Raw genomic sequence first — 19,099 nt, forward strand, 5'->3', positions numbered from 1 at the left:
CCCCCACCTTCGCCGTCCCCCTGAGGTGCCTGTGTGTTTTCGACCTGATGCCCTTGCAGTGTTCTCTCCGTATTGATGCTTGAGTCAAGTGTGGGCTTGGCCCATGATTTTTGGCCCAGTGGCCCACGGACATTTGGGAAGGACAATGTACGGCCTTATGTACATATTGTATATTTTTGTAAATACTGTTTTTCTATTTGTTACGTATATCTGCCTATTTATATTATTCACTGATTTGACTCACTTCATTTTGTCCTTGCATTCTTCCAGGGGGTTACAGGGTGTAAATGTTATGTTGTTGCATGTGTTTGTGTGTATGGTGTTGTGGGTGAGGGTGGGAGTGAGGGTGGTGGTGTGGCGTGTTGCATGTATGTGTCACTCTCTTTTTCCTCCCCCTCCCCTGTGTACTAGGTGCAGTACTCACCGTGGTCGTCGCAGCCGCCTTTGGTATCCCTGGTAGATGAGGAGGTAGACCAGCATGGGCAGGACCTGTAACTCGTGCTTCATGGTGTTCTGGTTCTTCGTTTGTGTTGAGCGGTGAGTGGTTTCCCTTCCAAGTCCTGTTTCTGCCGTGCTTTTGATGGCGTTGGTACTGCCCCGGAAAAGCTGGCGGATTGGTGGGTTGTGATGGGGTGGGCAGTACATTGACTTCCGCCTGTCTGTTGGCGGTTACCGCTGCGGTGTTTGTTGCTACCGCTGTGGCGGTCGGAGTGTTAAAGTGGCTGTCTGTGTTGGCGGTTTCCACCATGGTTGTGATCCCATTTTTTAACCGCTGGCCTGTTGGCGGTATTACTGCTGCTTTAACACCAACCGCCAGGGTTGTAATGAGGGCCATAGTGTCTGGATGAAAGCCCCCGTCGTTTGTGTACCTGTACCATTTCTAATATTTTCCTTTTGCCCTGTGATTTTTCTATTTGTTTCTTTAAAAACAGGTTGCAGAGTCCCTGATCCAAAAGGACTCCCCAAACAGCAGAAAAACCCTGTATAGCTCCCCACAGTGCTGTGTGGAGGTGCTAGTTCCCTTTCACCCTCTTGTCTCAGATCATGTATGGTGTTAGCAGTATTTTGGGGTGCAGTAGCTGCAAAAAGATGATGCCTACTGGCGTCCCATTCTATGTTAAGTCCAGTGACGTGAGGCAAATGGGGCTCATTTGTGTGTTTTAAGTGAGCATTATGTGCCTGGGTTTTTCAATAATGATAAGGCACGTGCGCACACTGTATGTTGCACGTGGTGAACCACCTGTATGTTTGTGTTGTGATCGTAAGGTGGGATGGCTGCACCCACAGAGATAAACAAGGACAGTCCATCTGGTAGGTTGTGTTTATGATCTGAGAGAACTAACTGATTGCTTGGCAGAGGACTGCTGCCCAGCGGCCATGACTTTTCCATGCAAGATGGAGCTACTCTACCTTGCAAAGATCAATGAAAGAAGGCCTGGGTGGACCAAACGTGACATAGGGGGTCATTCCAACCTTGGCGGCCGGCTACCGCCGCCCGCCAGGCAGAAACCGCCATTTGGCCGCCATGCGTCCAAAATTCCGCGGCCCCCATTCTGACATTCCCGCTGGGCCTGCGGGAATGAGGCCGCAACACAGGAGCCGGCTCCGAATGGAGCCGGCGGTGTTGCGGCCGTGCGACGGGTGCAGTTGCACCCATCACGCTTTTCACTGTCTGCTAGGCAGACAGTGAAAAGCTGTCCGGGGCCCTGTTAGGGGGCCCCTGCACTGCCCATGCCAACGGCATGGGCAGTGCAGGGGCCCCCAGGGGCTCCAGGACACGCCTTACTGCCAGCCTCTTCCTGGCGGTGAAAACCGCCAGAAACAGGCTGGCGGTAAGGGGGTCAGAATCCCCAGGGCAGCGCTGCAAATTGCAGCGCTGCCCTGGCGGATTCTCCCAGCCGGGGCAAAAACGGCGGAAAACCGCCGGCCCCGGCGGGGCGACAGCGGCTTTACCGCCGCGGTCAGAATGGGGATTGAAGCACCGCCAGCCTGTTGGCGGTGCTTCTGTCATTCTTGCCCTGGCGGTCAGAATGACCCCCATAGAGTGCTGCCCATTAGCTCAGTGCTATAAAAAAGTCTACATGCCTGCCCTACCGTTGACTGCCTGTAAGCTCACAGCAGTTCAAAGACGTGGACACTGTGCCTATTAGACCTTTCTACCCCTTATCAGAAACCCAGAACCAACTGCAAGAATTGAGGGGAGCTCAGTAGACTCCTCCTGGGCTCACACACTGTTGTACCTGTTGGTCAGACTGTGGTCACCCCCCTTAATTACCGAGGTTGTAGCCCTCCAACCCCCAAGATTTAGATCACTGACCTGATGTTAGGTCACTTGGACCCGAAAGTTACAATATACAAACATTTCAAGAAGCTGACATGACCTAACCTTAAAATGGGTGATCAGCTAATGTTCCTGGTCACTTTGCTTCACTTTGTCGAGCTCCGTGATAGTTCCTATTGCCAGTTGGTTTTTGTTGTGAGCAAACATTAGGAATGTGTACAGTAAGATTTGCATTACAAATAATCCAGTTTTCAAAGGATTGCTATCTTCCATTTTGCACCATAACGTTCAAGATCTGGTAGCGGTCACAAATTGTTCATGTTTGCTAACATTGTATGAGCCATGTGACCATTTTAGAGAAATTCCATAGCTTTGTTGCAGGATGTGCAGTCATCCTACAACTCTGACAGGGCATTTACACCTTCCTGGATAACCTTTAATAATGTTTGATTGTCCTATGACTGCATTGAGGAGGGACAAAGTCTGATAGTGAACCAAGAATATCTAAAAAAAGAAAACTAAATTTTACCCTTGTGGGTTGTAAGGTTTGGGAACCTCGATTATTTTTGTTTTAATTTTATGTCGCATCTTTATTGAGAGACTGTTTTGAAAAAGAGGATGAGAGTTTTAGATGGGCAGATCAAAGGCGAGAAGGCTTTACTTTGTGTACAGAAGAAAAACAACGACTCGTCACCTGTGTCAACCTCCGTGGATGACTTTGGACATGGTAAGTGCAGACGTGAGCATCATCGATCCTTGTTTTGTAATTAATGAAAATAAATATAATGTGACTCACTATATCAACCCAGGTTTCGCACTTACGTGGCATCTCTAATTTTTTAGATGGTTATTTCTAAACTCCAAATTGCATTCTGTTAGAAACAGCACATATTGGTGTAAACGATGGGCAGTTTATTAAATGAGGGACTTTTTGAAGAGTCAAGTTTTACTTCACAGAGCATGTAACATTTTGCACAACTAGTGCTCTCTCTGTACTCTGCTTTTTCCTCTTTTCAGTAGCATGTGAATGATTTCCATTCTATGCCAATCGTTGCTTCCTTCCGCATTAAGCCAGGCAAGTATTTGTAATTATAGCACTGTAAATCACAGATGTCACTGTTGCCCAACTCAGTTGTACCCTTGTTAAAGCTGATTTCACCAATACCACTTTCCATAGATCTGGACGTTTTTTAGAACAACAATAAAATAGAAGGGTGGGATGTTATGGTCTAAGAAGGATGAACCAGTGGGTTTGGTGTGGTGGGGTCTACACTGAGAATGATTGGCGTGAATATTTATTTCCAGTAGCTGCTAAAAAGCACTAGGAATATTTATTTCTGAAGGACACAACCGGATGAGATGAGGGTGTGGGACGCTAATGGTGGGTGAGTGAGTCGGAAGCGATGTGCTTCCATGGTCTGCTTTGCTCATGCAAGATATTGGTTTGGGTTGCTACATTCTCTGCTAGTTTTAGCGCTTGGCATACACAGAAAAAATGAGGCGTTCAATAGGTGGTGCACTAAGGCTGCTGTCTTATGCCATTTTGTGGAGCTGCCTGCTCTGATTCTGAGCAGCTGACTGCAGTCTGGTCTACGCCCCTGAAGGCTCTGTCACCCGGGAAAAAACTATTATTTTTGCCTCATGTTCTTAGCATTCTCCTTTATAATACAGTCATTTTTAAGGACTTATCTATTGTGATGAAGAGATTTGCTCAAGTTTTCTATTTTCAGAAAAAAGGAAAACAGTAGAACTTATTGGTGTATGAAAATACATAATTCCTGTTGGCAGCATGGAAACATACAGAGAAATATCTAGGAAAACTTTTGATTAAATAGATGATAGGTACCCAGGGATGGTATGCATCCACGTTCAGACAAATCAAAATATGAGTCTAGGTCAGCGCTATTGAATTCCGCTTTTCAATATTAATACTATATTTATTTATGGGAATACATTGCTGCATCACAAAGGCAGCTTCAGAGCCTGGGAACAGACAGTAAATACATGAAAGTTATAGTACTAAAAGCATGAGGGTTAAAATTAGTTGGGCGCGAAGGGTAAACCTAGATCGAAAGTTCTTCAATCCCACTTCATGATGAAGTAAGACTTAGCTATAAGCCTTTTTGAAAAGGTTGTTTGCAGCTAAAAGACTTCTGTGTACTGTTAAGGTCTGAGAATGTTCCAAAGTTTCAGCCCCTGAACTCCATGGTTCTTCTACCCTGTGGTAGTCTCTTAAGTAGCTCTGTTAGATCAAGTGATCCAAAGAGAATAGCAAGTTTTTGGGTGGGCTGGTTTAACGTTCTCCCGCTTTCCTATCTGCAGGTACATTTTGGCTGCCCGATCTGTCAGTCTATAAACTTAGGCCCGTATTTATACTCCGTTTGCGCCGAATTCGGCACAAAACGAACGCCATATTTATACTTTGGCGTTAGACGCGTCTAGCGCCAAAGTATGGGCAAATAGCGTCATTTTTTTGCGTGAACGCCTTCCTTGCGTTAATGAGATGCAAGGAAGGCGTTCCCGTCTAAAAAAATGACGGCGACGCAAATGCGTCGTATTTATACTCCCGGGCAAAAATCACGCCCGGGAGTTGGCGGGTCAAAAAACCCCGCATTTGCGCCACTATTTAACGCCTGGGTCAGGGTAGGCGTTAAGGGGCCTGTGGGCTCAAAATGAGCCCACATGTGCCCTCCCCTGCCCCCAGGGACCCCCCCTGCCACCCCTGCCCACCCCAGGAGGACACCCAAGGATGGAGGGACCCACCCCAGGGACATTCAGGTAAGTTCAGGTAAGTATAATTTTTTATATTTTTTAATTTTTTTTGGTCGCATAGGGGGGCCTGATTTGTGCCCCCCTACATGCCACTATGCCCAATGACCATGCCCAGGGGACATAAGTCCCCTGGGCATAGCCATTGGGCAAGGGGGCATGACTCCTGTCTTTACTAAGACAGGAGTCATTTAAATGGCGTCTGGGCGTCGAAAATAATGGCACAAATCGGGTTGAGGCGATTTTTTTGCCTCAACCTGACTTGCCCCATTTTAAGACGCCCTAACGCCATTTTCCCCCTACGCCGGCGCTGCCTGGTCTACGTGGTTTTTTTCCACGCACACCAGGCAGCGCCGGTCTGCTAGCGCCGGCTAACGCCATTCCATAAATACGGCGCCCGCATGGCGCTTCAGAATGGCGTTAGACAGCGCTAAATTTTTTGACGCTAAACTGCGTTAGCGCAGTTTAGCGTCAAAAAGTATAAATATGGGCCTTATTTTGGGAGGCCGGTGTAAATATACACGAACACTGGTACCTGTTTTGAAGAGCATTGGCTTTAGGAATTGTAGCCGAGCTGTCTGTTTTCCAGTCTTAGCAAGTAACCGAATAGCCTGTTTTGCACTACAGCAGAATGTGACCTTTGTGAATGGAACACAAGTTAAATTGCTAAGGCACATTAGTATATCCAATTGTACAAGTCACCACACCCAGTGTGCCTTTTGAGTCAAGCTGAGTTTAATGACATTGCTGTTATTTTTTATGTTTTATGGTTTACTTAGATGGATGTTTGAAGTTTTTTTTATTATTGTTGATTGTGACATATTTATGTACTTTTACGCTACAGAAATGCAGCGAAATAAAATTTTTGACTGACTGACTGAGCTGTGCTCATTTCTGGAAGCAGTCCACTTGTATTTGCTTTTATATATGAATAACCATACACATTGCTTTGCTTGCATATACTGTGTGCAGCATGTTTGTAAATGTTTAATTTGTGATTGCAGAATTTTAAAGACAATGTAATACAACATAACCATATTTGGCCGATTATTCCATGTTTAGCATTATGTTGACTAATTATCTTTCTCAAGCGTACAGCACTGTTTGGCAAAGGCTACTCTGTTTGCCAAAAAATACTGTTCACTGCCAGATCGGGTTAAAGAGCTACGCGTTAGTGTGAAAAAACACAGTTCTGGAAATACCTGGGAAAAATGTAGGTTCTGCAATTCTCACAGGACATGTCACCTTTCAATGCATGTTGCCATGTGCCTTTGATATTTTTATACTTTTACGATCACACTAACCTTTCCACTTGTCAAAAAGCACAGACTATCTATTTCTCCCTCTCAGGCAGGATACATCTAGCCCATGAACAATCTTTATTACAAAGTCGAAATCATGCAAAATGTGTGTACTTTGTATTATGATAATTCTGCATTTTGTTTTCCACTCTGTGGTCTTGCAATTTGTTATAGGTTTTGTCTGCAGTAGAAAATATTATGCAGGAACTGTAGAACCCTGGAGAAGAGACTTTCTCTGCTTCTATCAGAATTTCGTGTGGCTTTTGCACGTGACATCCGTCCTCGAATTCAATTTTCATGTGAAATGCAAATATAATCTTCATGGAAATTACATGTATTATGATAACAAAAATGCACTTTCTGTGTGCTTTTTTCAGCTGCTTGACACTGCTAAGTATCAAACCTATCACTTGTTTTGTACCAGAAATGTTACTCCTCATGGAGAGGGAACTAATATGTGCTGTATTTTCAAATTCATAGTTCAAAGTGAAGAGATTATGTGCATAAATGAAAATGTTCATATGCATGCCAGCGGAGTTTTCATAGTAGGAAAACTACAGCCTCAATGTTGCAGAGATTATATTCTCCGGTTTGTTCCAGTTATCATGGAAACTATTATATCAGGCAATTTTATAATGCAAAACATCTATTCCTTTCTTTCTCTTGTGGGTTTTTCATCCACATGTAACTTGGTTTCTGAATAGGAAATAGAATAATTCTAGTGCAATACTAGAAAACAAAGTAAAGTAGAAAACAAAGGTATCTTTTAGTTCTTATGTGTGTTGGTATAGGTATTTCTAAAACAGGAACCTAGCCAAAAGAAAGCAGTGTGCTGCGTATGGGCAAAGGCAAGCATAGGGTGCTGCATTAGAGCACTAATAGATACAGGGATGTTGTTCTAGATCCTGGGTACTTAGATGGAAAAGACTTGCTGTCTAAACCTTTCCAGGGTTCATTGGGCAAAGTAACAATACTTTATGAACAATCAATGTTCGCTTGGGTGCTCACAAATTATCATCAGTATTCTGCAAGTATGTATTTCTGATTCCAATCCACACAACCAGAATATGTGGATATTTGGTGTAGGAAATGGAAGCTTTGATCTGACCATATGATGGATTTCCTGCAACTCAGGCCCATATTTATACTTTTTGACGCAAAACTGCGCAAATGCAGTTTTGCATCAAAAAGTATAGCGCCAGCTTGCGTGATTCCCGCAAGCCGGCGCAAAGGATGGGCTAGCGTCTGGGGAAATGACGTTAGCTGGATCGGGTGGCGGTATGGAGGAAGGGGGCTTTGCACTAAAAAATGTGGTTAGGCTGGTTAGAGGCAAAAAAATATGCTTATAACCAGCCTAGCATAATTTCCTGGTGCAAAAACATCCATACCACTTGACTTCTGTCTTAGAAAAGACAGAAGTTATGCCCACCACCGCCAAGGCCAGCACAGGGGACCAGTGTCCCCTGGGCATGGCCATTGCAGCTTGTGCCATGCAAAGGGCCCCAAGTTGGGCCCCCGACCGCACTTTACTTTAAAAAAAAAAAAAACTTACCTGTACTTACACTACCTACCCGGGATGGGGTCCCCCATTCTCCGGTGTCCCTCTAGTGTGGGTGGGGGTGTTCCTGGGGCTTGAGGAGGGCACCTGTGGACCCATTCCATGGTGTTCAACCATAGAAATGGGTCCACAGGTCCCGTAATGCTTGGTCTGACCCAGGCATCAAATAATGGGGCAAAGCAAGCTTTTCACCATTATTTAGCCCCTCCTCCCACGAGTCATTTTAGCACGGGGGATAAATATGGGGCTTTGGGGTTAGCACCATTTTTTAGATGGTGGTGACGCGGGAATGAAGGTTTTACATTTATTAACGCATAAACGTAGTGTAGCAATAATCATGTGTGACTTTAACCGAATTAACAAAGATTGTACGGGGACAAAATGTGCCCTCAGAGTAGTTTGCCAACATTTATAAGCGTGCTTTATATAACGTGATGTATTAGAAATGTACTAATCCGACATAATCGTAAACGTGTGCTATGATTTGCTTGTTTAAAATGTATTAGCTTAGCATAACTTTAGTAGAGGCTTCGGCCTAGTTGCTTTGTCTCACGGTTTAGATGCTCGTATTTTTCCAATGTGCTAATAAACGTGTATTTCGGCTTGAAGCTGTACTTTTCCAGTGGGCTCGTTCACATGCTATCTTAAAGTTTCGTGCCAGCCTGGCATTTTTCTCTTCACTCCAAGGTCAATCTGCAGGTGCGGACAATGGAAGCTCTGAGAGTGAGTTAATTGGTACAAAATGTTGCAACCTACGTACCCGACTCCAAGGATAATGTATGCTTAAGTAAAAGCTTGTAAACTGTTGTTTTTGATTGAACAATTTGAAGCTAACCTATGAACCCTCCAATGGAAGACCCTACTGGATTTGAACTGTTGTCTATAAAACCCAGGTGCACAAAGAGGAAGCAGCCATTATAGCCATTGCGAGCCATTATTGAACATTGCCCATCGAGACATTGCAGATATTATGGCCCACCTTGCTGCGACGCCACTTTGAATGAGACGCTGATGCTTTCTCTAATCGAGAGAAAGAGATTCTTGCCCTAGAGACTTTAACTTTGATCTGCCCCTTGCATGAAGTAGTTGTCCTTTAGTCTTGCCGCCGTGAGGCAATTGCCCCATCCACCCTACCCTTTGCCCCGCCCTAATGTCGATCGATCCTGGTACCTGCGAGACGAAGACTTCCTTGAATGCTGATTGAATTTGGTAAATATGAAAAGATATAAATGTACAATTGCATTGTGTTTCCTCTTTAGGTAACCAACTGCTGATTTTGATTAGTGCCCTAGTTAGGAGTTTTCCAAATTAATGTTACTAAATTGTTTTGCATGAAGTCCCACATGCTGATGCTAATTTGAGGTTAGATGAGGATTCATTCGATGCACGATGCAATTTGAGACCTTGTTATGCTGATCAATGTATGCAATTAGTTCATTACAGATTATTGTTTTAGTAGTTTGCGTTGCCATTATAGAAGGCATTATTATTCAAATGCTGCATAGATTGCATCTTTTCCGTAGATATGGACAGTTATTAATGTTCATTTACATTTATCATTTGGTGTTGAGACACATTTACATTGTGCTAGCTTTGTTAATATAGGGAAATAAATTCACTAATTTAGCATAAACTGGTGTGGTTATTCGCGGCCGAAAGGTCACGGTTTCGCCGAAATGATGTCTGGATTAATTGTTAAGTGTTACGTTGTTCGTGGAACTGCCTATGTTCAATATTGATTATTTGATTTGATTGAACTTGAGTTTCTCTCGGGTGGGGAGAGCCCAACTAGGTCAAAAGATTCGTCGACCCAGGAGCGTCCGAGATACAGGTAAATTATATGGTCGGAACGCTCTATCAATGGCAATGCCTACCTTGCATCTCACCGACGTAAGGTTGGTTCACGCATCTAAAAAATGCTGCAAACTCCAATATTTAGACGTTAGACGGGTCTAACATGAAATTATAAATATGAAGTTAGTTTTGCTCCAATTTTGCGTCAAAGAAAATTATGCAAATGCGGCGTAAATGGAGTATAAATATGCTCCTCAGTGTTTAGGGTTTGTCACTTGGTTGTTCCCAAGTAAGGTGGAGTGGAGTGAATCCCAATAACGTTTTTTTACAATGTGGTTATTCCTGAAACATTCTCAATGTGTTTTAACTTTGCACACCTACACATAGCACCAAGGTCTTTGATAAGAATACCAAACCACCCCTATATTTCCTGGGATCTAGAAGAAGGATTTTTTTGCTCATGAAAAAATATTTACAACTAGGGAAAAAAGAAAAACAAGCTACGTTTACAAATTCATATTATTTCCACTCTTCAAATTGTATTCCTGAAGACAATCCTTCGCAAGCTTCAAGATTGACCATAGGGCAGTAGGCATGCCCATGAGAATTTACAATTTGGGGGCATTATTAATCATAACCGTGGTATTTGTGTAAATCCGTCAAAAGCTGGAAATGTGTGCAAATCATTGGAGGGAATGCAAAATTCACAGATTTCTGTGTCTTTAATAATTCCTTATTGATCAAAGCAATTTACTCTCAGTATCGGATTGGTAGAACGTTTGAGAAATGAAGATCAGGAATTGTTCTCATTTTTATTAGTTATAGAGTGTTTAGATATATGCAGTGTCTTATTAATGGAGGTCATGCAACTCCAGAGGTGTGAGTCTTGTGGTTAGCACCACTGAAAACAGCTGGCGATCCTGAGCAGAAATGTAAAAATGAAAACGCGCAGATAACACTGCAATCACCGACCAATTATGAAATGTCTTTCAGATTAACTGAATGTAACACCTGATTTAGCATAAACACATTAAATATATTCTATAATCTGCTTTTCGATGGCCACTTAATTTCAAAGATCTGACTCCCTCCTTTCGTTTGCTCCTTTAATTTACTTCCAACTATTGATAACTATTGGTCAATCCTAAAGCGTTAAGATTATCAGAGTTTATAAATTACCTAAAAGAAAGTGAATTGTTTTCCCTTTTAACTTGGTTTACTGTGAAAGTTGCCCTGGACAGAATGGCTTTGTTTCAATAATATGGCACTCACTCACCTTTCCTACAGGGTGTTCTCTGCAAACTGTCGTCTCGAATCTTCCTGTTTTTCAAATTAACCTGCATAGGGCTCCGTTTCTTCAGTGCATTAAATACTTTTCTCAGAAAGACTAAACCTTTCGTTAACGTATTACCTTTCAGTTAAATATAAACCACCAAAATTGTCACATTATCATGTACGCCTCCCTCCGTGCAGCCTTAAAATGTCACGCCCTCATATAATACAAATAATAATCTGAGCCAGTTAACTGAGCAAGCTTACTTTCTTTGTTATCGCTGGCCCCTGGTTTCGTTAGAAACATGTCTCCCAAGACCGTACTACCACACTACATATTGTTTTTCACAAACTTTATTAATAACAATAAAAGGTAAGGGTAGCTAATTCTTCCTAATAATTTTATTGTCAAAATACAGTTTAACCGCTGAAGTCCTTATTAGATTTAAGACAATTTGCGGGTGTCACTCAAAGACGATGTACTATCAACATGATCTCACTTCAGTGATGAACAATGAGTTATTTCACCTGGATGACCGACTTTCTACAGTACACTACAGGCAAGCATCCAGTCTAGCACTTGAGGCTACTGGAAATACATATGTACTACAGACAACCAAGTTTCTGTCACTGGATTACAATGAGTGAACAGGAATCCTATGGTGTACTGTTGCCTAGATCTGTAAAAGGTACATTGACAAAACAAAGCTGATTAATAAGTAAATATGCAGGTATTCTGAACAGTAAGTTAAAAACAGGAGATGTTCGGTATACGGAGTACATTTTGGATATATGAGTGTCTGTACTGACATTGCTCATACTGCTCATCTGACTCATAGGAGCGTCCCCCCCCCCCCCCCCCCACCAGTAGCAGCAGCTGCAAACCTTTTACAATAAAACAATAATAAACTATGGGCCTGATTTAGGAAAAGTGGCGCTGCTTCCAATGCACTACCACTTTTCTTGCGCCCCTTAGCGCCTCCCTACCGCCACCATGCATGCAGCATATTTAATATACCGCGCATCATGGCGCAGTGTAGGGGCAATATTATGGAAATTTGTCATGCTATTGATGTACTGTGTAGGATTAGTGCAAACATTTTAGCACTAATCCTGCACAGTACATAGGGGCTTATTGAAAGCAAAGGTGTGCCCTCTTTTAAAGCCTGCTCTGTGCAGGCGTTAAAAGTAGCCGCAAAAAAATGACACAGTGGAATCTCTTCGATTCCACTGCGCCATTTTTGCGGTCCCCCTAATGGGGGAACACCCCCTTTGCATACATTATGCCTGCCACAGGTATAATGTGGCACAAGGGGTTGCAAAGTGCGTGCAATGCATGCATTGCACCACATTGTAAATATGGTGCAGCGATTTTGGCCTCGTTGGGCCACATTAGCATAAAAAAACAAGCATTTTCAATGCAACGGGTCTCGCATTTGCTCGAGTTAGAGCTATTAGCGTTGTAAAGAAAAAAAACGCAGCGCGATCGCACGATGTAAAATGCAGCGAGATCGTGCTGCGTGGAAAATAAACAGAGAAAGTAGTCTAGACACCATGCTGAAAACATCGAGCCTTGTATGTTTTTAGTAGTTTACCAGAAAAGGCATGATGTATGCATGCCTTTCACAAATAAAAGCAAGCGGATTTTAAAAGGCAAGCCCACGAACCAATGTAAGTGACTGACATGACATGGGTGTGGTTGGAAGCCCAAAGAGAGATTACAGAATGGGACGGAGCGCTCGCCATAAAAAATGACGCTAATGTGGTGCAAGGAGGTGCTAGGCCCTCTTAAATCTGGGCCTATGTTTACTATTGTTTTATTGTAAAAGGGGTGGGCCATGGGGTGTGACAAAGACAGAGGAGGAGTGCACATCACTCCCCTCACTGTGCTGGTATGTTTGGCTGGCTGTCTCGGGCCGGCCAAACACACATGCGCACTGGGCTGTCTCCAACCCGGCACTGTGTTGCCGAGTTGGAGACAGCAGGCTCCCACTCTGCCTCGGAGCGCCAAGCCAGGGCCCTCCAGCCAATCCCAACGCTGCTTTCATGCTGCCAGCATCATGAATGCAGTGTTGGGACAGGCCGCAGGGTAGGCTGGGAGCCTGTGCCTGCTATGGGTTCAGAGGAGCGGCACAGCGAGGAACGTAAGTTTTTGTTGTTGTTATTTTTTTGTCTCCCCCGCCATACGCAGCCCCACCCCTGCCCCCTTACCCCTAAGACGTGACTGACTGCACCAAGGACATTGTGCAGTTCCCAGCCAAGAATAACAGAGATCAAAGAAAGGAACACAAAGATATAGATATATAATCACTAATGGGAGTCAGTCAATCCCCTTTCAAACGTGTTGTTTGTTGGGGTCACCCGCGGCACAAATATATTTCACAACAAGCAAGTGCAATATGTCTTTTAAGTGAGGATCGGCAATTAATGGAGGTGTGGGACACCATTGCACAGTAACCTGTCAGAGTAGCTAAAAAATGCAGTACTCGCTGAGCGTAATTAAAGGGGATCTGAAATAGACATTGAAGAACATGACTTTAATCATGGGAAAATAATGATTACACAAATGCCACATGGGTAATAGGTTTATTCCTGAACCATCACCCTGAAGACGCGTTAGGCAGGATTTACTGAGCTCCACGCAATTGAAAGGAGCCTGAAATGGATTTTGAAAAACATAACATTTGTCACGGGAATTTACAGAAGTGACAAATGGATGGGAAGTGTATTCGGGAACCAGCACCATGAAGAGGAACACAGTCACACTTACTGTATGGACCAGGAATGGTTCGTCTTAACTGAAAAAGAAGGCCATAAATCGCCAACGATTTGATGTGTCTTCATGAGATTACCTGAACAAAAACATTGTAAGAAACTATGTGGAAATTCAGTGGAGTAAATGCAGCCACTTTGTGCTTACCTTCAGTGCTTTAAATGGGCCGGGACTGTCCGACACGGAGTACCGGCACTTTTTTATTTTGAGAGGGAGAGTACCCAAACTGCTCAAGAAAAACGCAGTACTTTTAATTGGAGAGTACCAGCACTTCTCAGAAATAAGCAGGTACTCTGTTACAGAGTACCTGCACTTCTATTTTCCCATTTCAAGCACTGCCTTTGAGGCTGCAAGAAGCCAGCACACATCGGGAGCGCCTGTGTAACTTGGCAACAAGTGTTCAAACTCAAATAATCGCGATGCGTGGAGAAGCATCCCCAGTGTTGAGATGTGTCCCTGTCGAAGAATGGCAACCAAAGCAGAAAAAATACTTTAAAACAAAGCAGTTACCACTCGGGTGCCAGAGGCTATAATTGCTAAAATAACTCGACAAAATGAAGTACATGAGGAAACGAGAGTTAATGGCTCCCTGCGTGAATGTCTAGAAAGGATCGCGGCTGGGATGAAAGGGAAACCGGAGGAGGGGCCTTCACACCCTGTAACAGGAGGAAGTGTGACGTAGTGTGATGGCCAACAAAAATGTTCACTTAGTGAAATCGCCTGGAAGGGAACTCGGCACACAAAGGAGGGACATTTCACAAAATGCACCAATAAAAATGAAGCATTTAAGCACTGCTTAATTTGTGCATAAAAACATGCCGGAGCTCAAAGTCTTCCTCTTACACACGCGGCTGCTGCAATTAAATGTGGGAACACAGAATACCGAGGCAGCGTAATCCGGAAGCCATCTCAGGCCTCTTCAAACCACTTAAAGCCACTCCCTGCCCCTTCAGCTCACTCTTGCAGCTTTCTGCTTTCTCTCATTGTGACGCTTTTTTAGTTTTTCTCTACCTCTGTCTTTCCCATATTTGTCTTTTGTTCGCAGCAAATGTTTGAGGCAGAAGAATAGGCGCCGGCCCTCAAAAATAAGTGCCGGTGCTCAGCACCGGAAACAGCAAGCACAAATTAAGAACTGCATTTAAGACAAGCACAACAAAGAATGAATAGCAAGAGTGGACGTGGTTAAAAGCCTACAGAGAGATTCAAGTCGGCCACAAACAGCCAAAAATCTGTCCCCTACACTGACCTTTCAGTCTAGCCTGTCTGGCAGTGCCAGATTGCCTTGTAGGCCAGTCTGACTCTATTCAATGGTAAAAGTAGAAAGAGGCAAGGATCAATGACATGCGTTGGGTGACTTTGCCAAAAGCACCATAAAAGCTATGTGAACTGGATCATGATGTGGTTTATCTTACAAGCATTTCAGGGAGTTCAATGGCATTGTGTTTTATAGATGGTTGACATTCCCTGGAAGTTAATGAAGGAGACATTTATTTGTGAAGATTGTGTACGTTTCACTGGTTTAGCAATTATTTTGGATTATCTGTTAGAGGTAACCACAGGGTTTCTGTTGCTTTTTTGTCATAGACAAGACATCAAGATTTAGAAGAAAAAAATAGCAGTGCCATGCTCAAAGAAGAAGCAGGATATATGCATTGCGTAACAAAGAATAAATGCATTTAACATTAATGCAGAACACATAGAGTCTTAATACTTATTTGAGGTTGTGACACTTCAGGACCAGAACATCTGATTCTGGCTGGTGTACCTGAACCAAATAATAGGCATCACAATGTATTTAAACCCGAATGAGTAACAGTATTTAGGCCCAGGAATATCGGGTCCTTGCTCACATGTCAATTAAAAGCCCTTTTTACGTATTCTAGGAAACTGTGATAGAGGTACATGGTATGGTTAACCTAACTTCTTGGCTTATCTTGATATAAGTGATGAATGTCCTTTTGAACTAGGTAGCTAGCCATATAATCTTCCCAGAAGACAGATAGGGGGTCATTCTGACCCTGGCGGCCAGCACCGCCAACAGGCTGGCGGTGCTCCCACGAGCATTCTGACCGCGGCGGTTCAGCCGCGGTCAGAAGCGGCAAGTCGGCGGGCTCCCGCCGACTTACCGCTGCTCGGGGGAATCCTTCATGGCGGCGGAGCGCGCTCCGCCGCCATGAGGATTCTGACAGCCCCTACCGCCATCCTGTTCATGGCGGGAAACCCGCCATGAACAGGATGGCGGTAGGGGGTGCCGCGGGGCCCCTGGGGGCCCCTGCCGTGCCCATGCCAATGGCATGGGCACGGCAGGGGCCCCCGTAAGAGGGCCCCTCAAAGTATTTCAGTGTCTGCCATGCAGACACTGAAATACGCGACAGGTGCAAACTGCACCCGTCGCACCCCTGCAACTACGCCGGCTCAATTCTGAGCCGGCGTCCTCGTTGCAGGGGCATTTCCTCTGGGCCGGCGGGCGCTCTTTTGGAGAGCGCCCGCCGGCCCAGAGGAAATGTTAGAATGGCCGCCGCGGTCTTGTGACCGCGGTGCGGTCATTTGGCGGCGGAACCTTGGCGGACGGCCTCCGCCGTCCGCCAAGGTTAAAATCAGGCCCATAGTCTGTAAATGTGGCAAAAAGGAGTTTTCAGTGCTTTGCACAGGCTGAGTCCTGCGGGGTGTCAGCCCCGGCAGGCGTATATAAATAAAGGGCTTTGAAACAAGACCCTATGAGGCCCTCAATTTGTGTGCCTAACAGATCAATGTCTCAAAAATGACTGTAAAAATCCTTAAGGTAATCCAAGTCAGCAGTGCAGATCAGGTGGGTAGGGGGATGCCACACATGCACAATCACTCACACTCATGCACTCACACAAACACACACACACGCACACCCATTCACAGCATACACTCAGAAATACAGTCACATTCGTACATGCACACAGGCACCAAAACTTAAAAAAAAAAAAAAAACTAACTGCTGAAGTGTCTCTTAGAGGGAAGCTTTTGTGGGTCCAGAAGGATTGGGACTGCCATCTCCTGACCTTAGGTTAGCCAATGAGAGAAAGAGGCAGTCCATATTAGTTATAGAGTGGGATGGGGTCAGTGAGTCTGCTTACCCCACCACACTCTGTGATGCAGTGTCACTGATAGACACCCGGCAGTGGGTATTATAGGGGTTAAAGCTCAAGCGTCCAGGTCAGAGGCTATCATTGACTCTCCCCCTCCTCATGAGCGGGTGGTCCTCGAGGTGCTTTGCCAGGCTGAGGAGGTCACACCCACCAGGCTGTGACATCTTCAGCCCTGCAAAGTTCATCTCAGGCAGGCGACTGCACATTTAGCTTCTCTATAGGCCCTGGCTGCCTGATCTGAACAAAAGTGTGGTTGTCAGGCTGGCCTTTGCTCAGCCTGACAGACACTCTTTACGTATAAAGGTGAGGGGATGGGGCCTCTCCCCACTTCTGGTTGTCACCCAGGGCAACAGAGCATGTATTCCATAAACAAAGGCGCAGCAATCATTCAAAATTCTGATGATTTGAAATGTGAATTTCCTATTTACCCACATAAGCATGTTTTCAAAATCTGAGAAAAGATTCAGGGATACTGTGTAATTGTTGGGGAAAAGTCAGCTGGATGTAAACTGCTCTGGACTCACTTCCACAAGCTGGTGAAGGCACAGTGAGCGGTAAGTGGGCTCCGCTGAAGATCTGGCCCACTATAGGCTTGAGAGGCCTGAGTTGTAGTGGTATTAAGCAGTGTGAGGCATTCATCTCTTCAGACCATATGTAATGAGCTGGAGCATGGGAGACCAAGAAGATATATAGCTACTCAAAATTGAGGTGCTCACAAATAATGTTCTGAAGCAATGCTTCCAAAGATTTGAAGCAAAACAGATCTCACACTGTACCCTACATTTACAAATCTTCAGACAGGAGAAGAGGAGAGAGTGATATGCATGTTAAGTTCGACAAGTACCAACCATTTTCAGGCTCAAGACAACAAAATAGAATTCCTGTTAGACCTGGCAGCATTAGGGTGGTTTCCCCCCAAACTTTTTGCTTACTTACTTCCATTTTTGTGCTGAAAATCATTTTTGTTTCCCTTAGTTACCACTGCTAACCAATTCTAAAGTGCTTGTGCTCACTCCTCTAGGCGTGGTTTAATTGGCTTACACCTGATTGGCATACTTAATTTACTTATAAGTCCCTGTTAGAGTGGCATACCACATTCCCAGGGCTGGCCTGTAAATTAAATACTACCAGTGGGCCTGCAGCACCTGTTCTGCCACACACTCAAGTAGCACCTTAAAACATGTCCCTGGCCTGCCAGTGCAACCTGAATGCAGTTTTAACATCGGCTTGGCAATATCACTCCCTTGTAAAGCCGCAAACTCCCTTTTTGTTGCAAACATCACCCCTAAATTAGGCCCTAGGTAGCCTATATGGCAGGGACCCTTGTAATTAAAAAGTTGGACATGTACGTTTAAGTTTTACATGTAGTAGGGAAAAACTTACATTTGTTTTTCACTTCTGTGAGTCCTACCTATCCCATAGGTATACATTGAGTTGCCTTATTACATTTAATAAGTGCTGACTTTTGATTGGGGCCAGTTAGCCAGTTGATGCTTGGTTCCTATGAAATTGTGACAAAAACTACTCTTCAATGGTAAGGTTGATTTTTAATTACAATTGTGAAAAAAGACATCTTTAGAAAGTTGGCATTTCCTGCCCTTAGTCCCTTTGTGCCTACAGCCTGTCTGAGGTCACATGACTGAGTGTAACTGACAGACTTTGTGAATTCCTCCCAGGCACTCACACAATAGGGGGTTTAGATGTGCCTGAATGGAGCACCTGTTGGCAGGATGGGAAGGGGGTGGCAGAGCTGAGCACAGCTCCACTGAATAGGTTGTGCTCTGCCTTCACACAAATTACTCATCAACTCCATGCTGTTATTGCAGCCAGCTTGGAGCCAGGGCAGGGGAGTCAGGAAATTCCACGCACTTCAAAGATCCTTGATGGCTTTCCCTGGTTGGGGCAATGGAACATGGACCCTGGCCTGGAACTGCAGGGGCACGTTTCAGTTCTACGCCAATCTGATCCCAGTTGGATCCCTCTGTCAATGCTTCCCAGACAGCCTAGGCTAACCCATGGGGGCTCCTAGCTGCCAGAGCCAGGACCCAGGCCAGCCAGGGGCCTCTGGTCTCTGAAACCTCTCAGAGTGGTGTGCGGTACCCCCAGGTGCCTGGCATCCTCTCTCCACTCCACTTCCTACCAGTTCAGGGGTTCTATCCTACCGCTGGTGCTCCAGCCTAGGGTCGGCACCCATAAGCTGCAGAGGGGTTAGGGGCGAGGCTCTCCTTCCCC

At 44.7% G+C, this 19,099-nt stretch overlaps 1 protein-coding gene across 1 annotated transcript in view; it reads right to left on the reverse strand.

Moving 5' to 3' along the window:
- LOC138249216 (adiponectin-like) overlaps positions 1–11,026 on the reverse strand; it is a 64,451-nt gene extending 53,425 nt beyond the window's left edge. The window contains exon 1 of the mRNA XM_069203194.1: positions 10,980–11,026. The gene's annotated coding sequence lies outside the window, so the exon portion shown is untranslated. The remainder of the gene's footprint in view (positions 1–10,979) is intronic.
- Between the last annotated feature and the right edge of the window lie 8,073 nt (positions 11,027–19,099).

Source organism: Pleurodeles waltl, chromosome 8, assembly GCF_031143425.1.
Source record: "Pleurodeles waltl isolate 20211129_DDA chromosome 8, aPleWal1.hap1.20221129, whole genome shotgun sequence".
In the NCBI taxonomy this organism is placed as follows: domain Eukaryota; kingdom Metazoa; phylum Chordata; class Amphibia; order Caudata; family Salamandridae; genus Pleurodeles; species Pleurodeles waltl.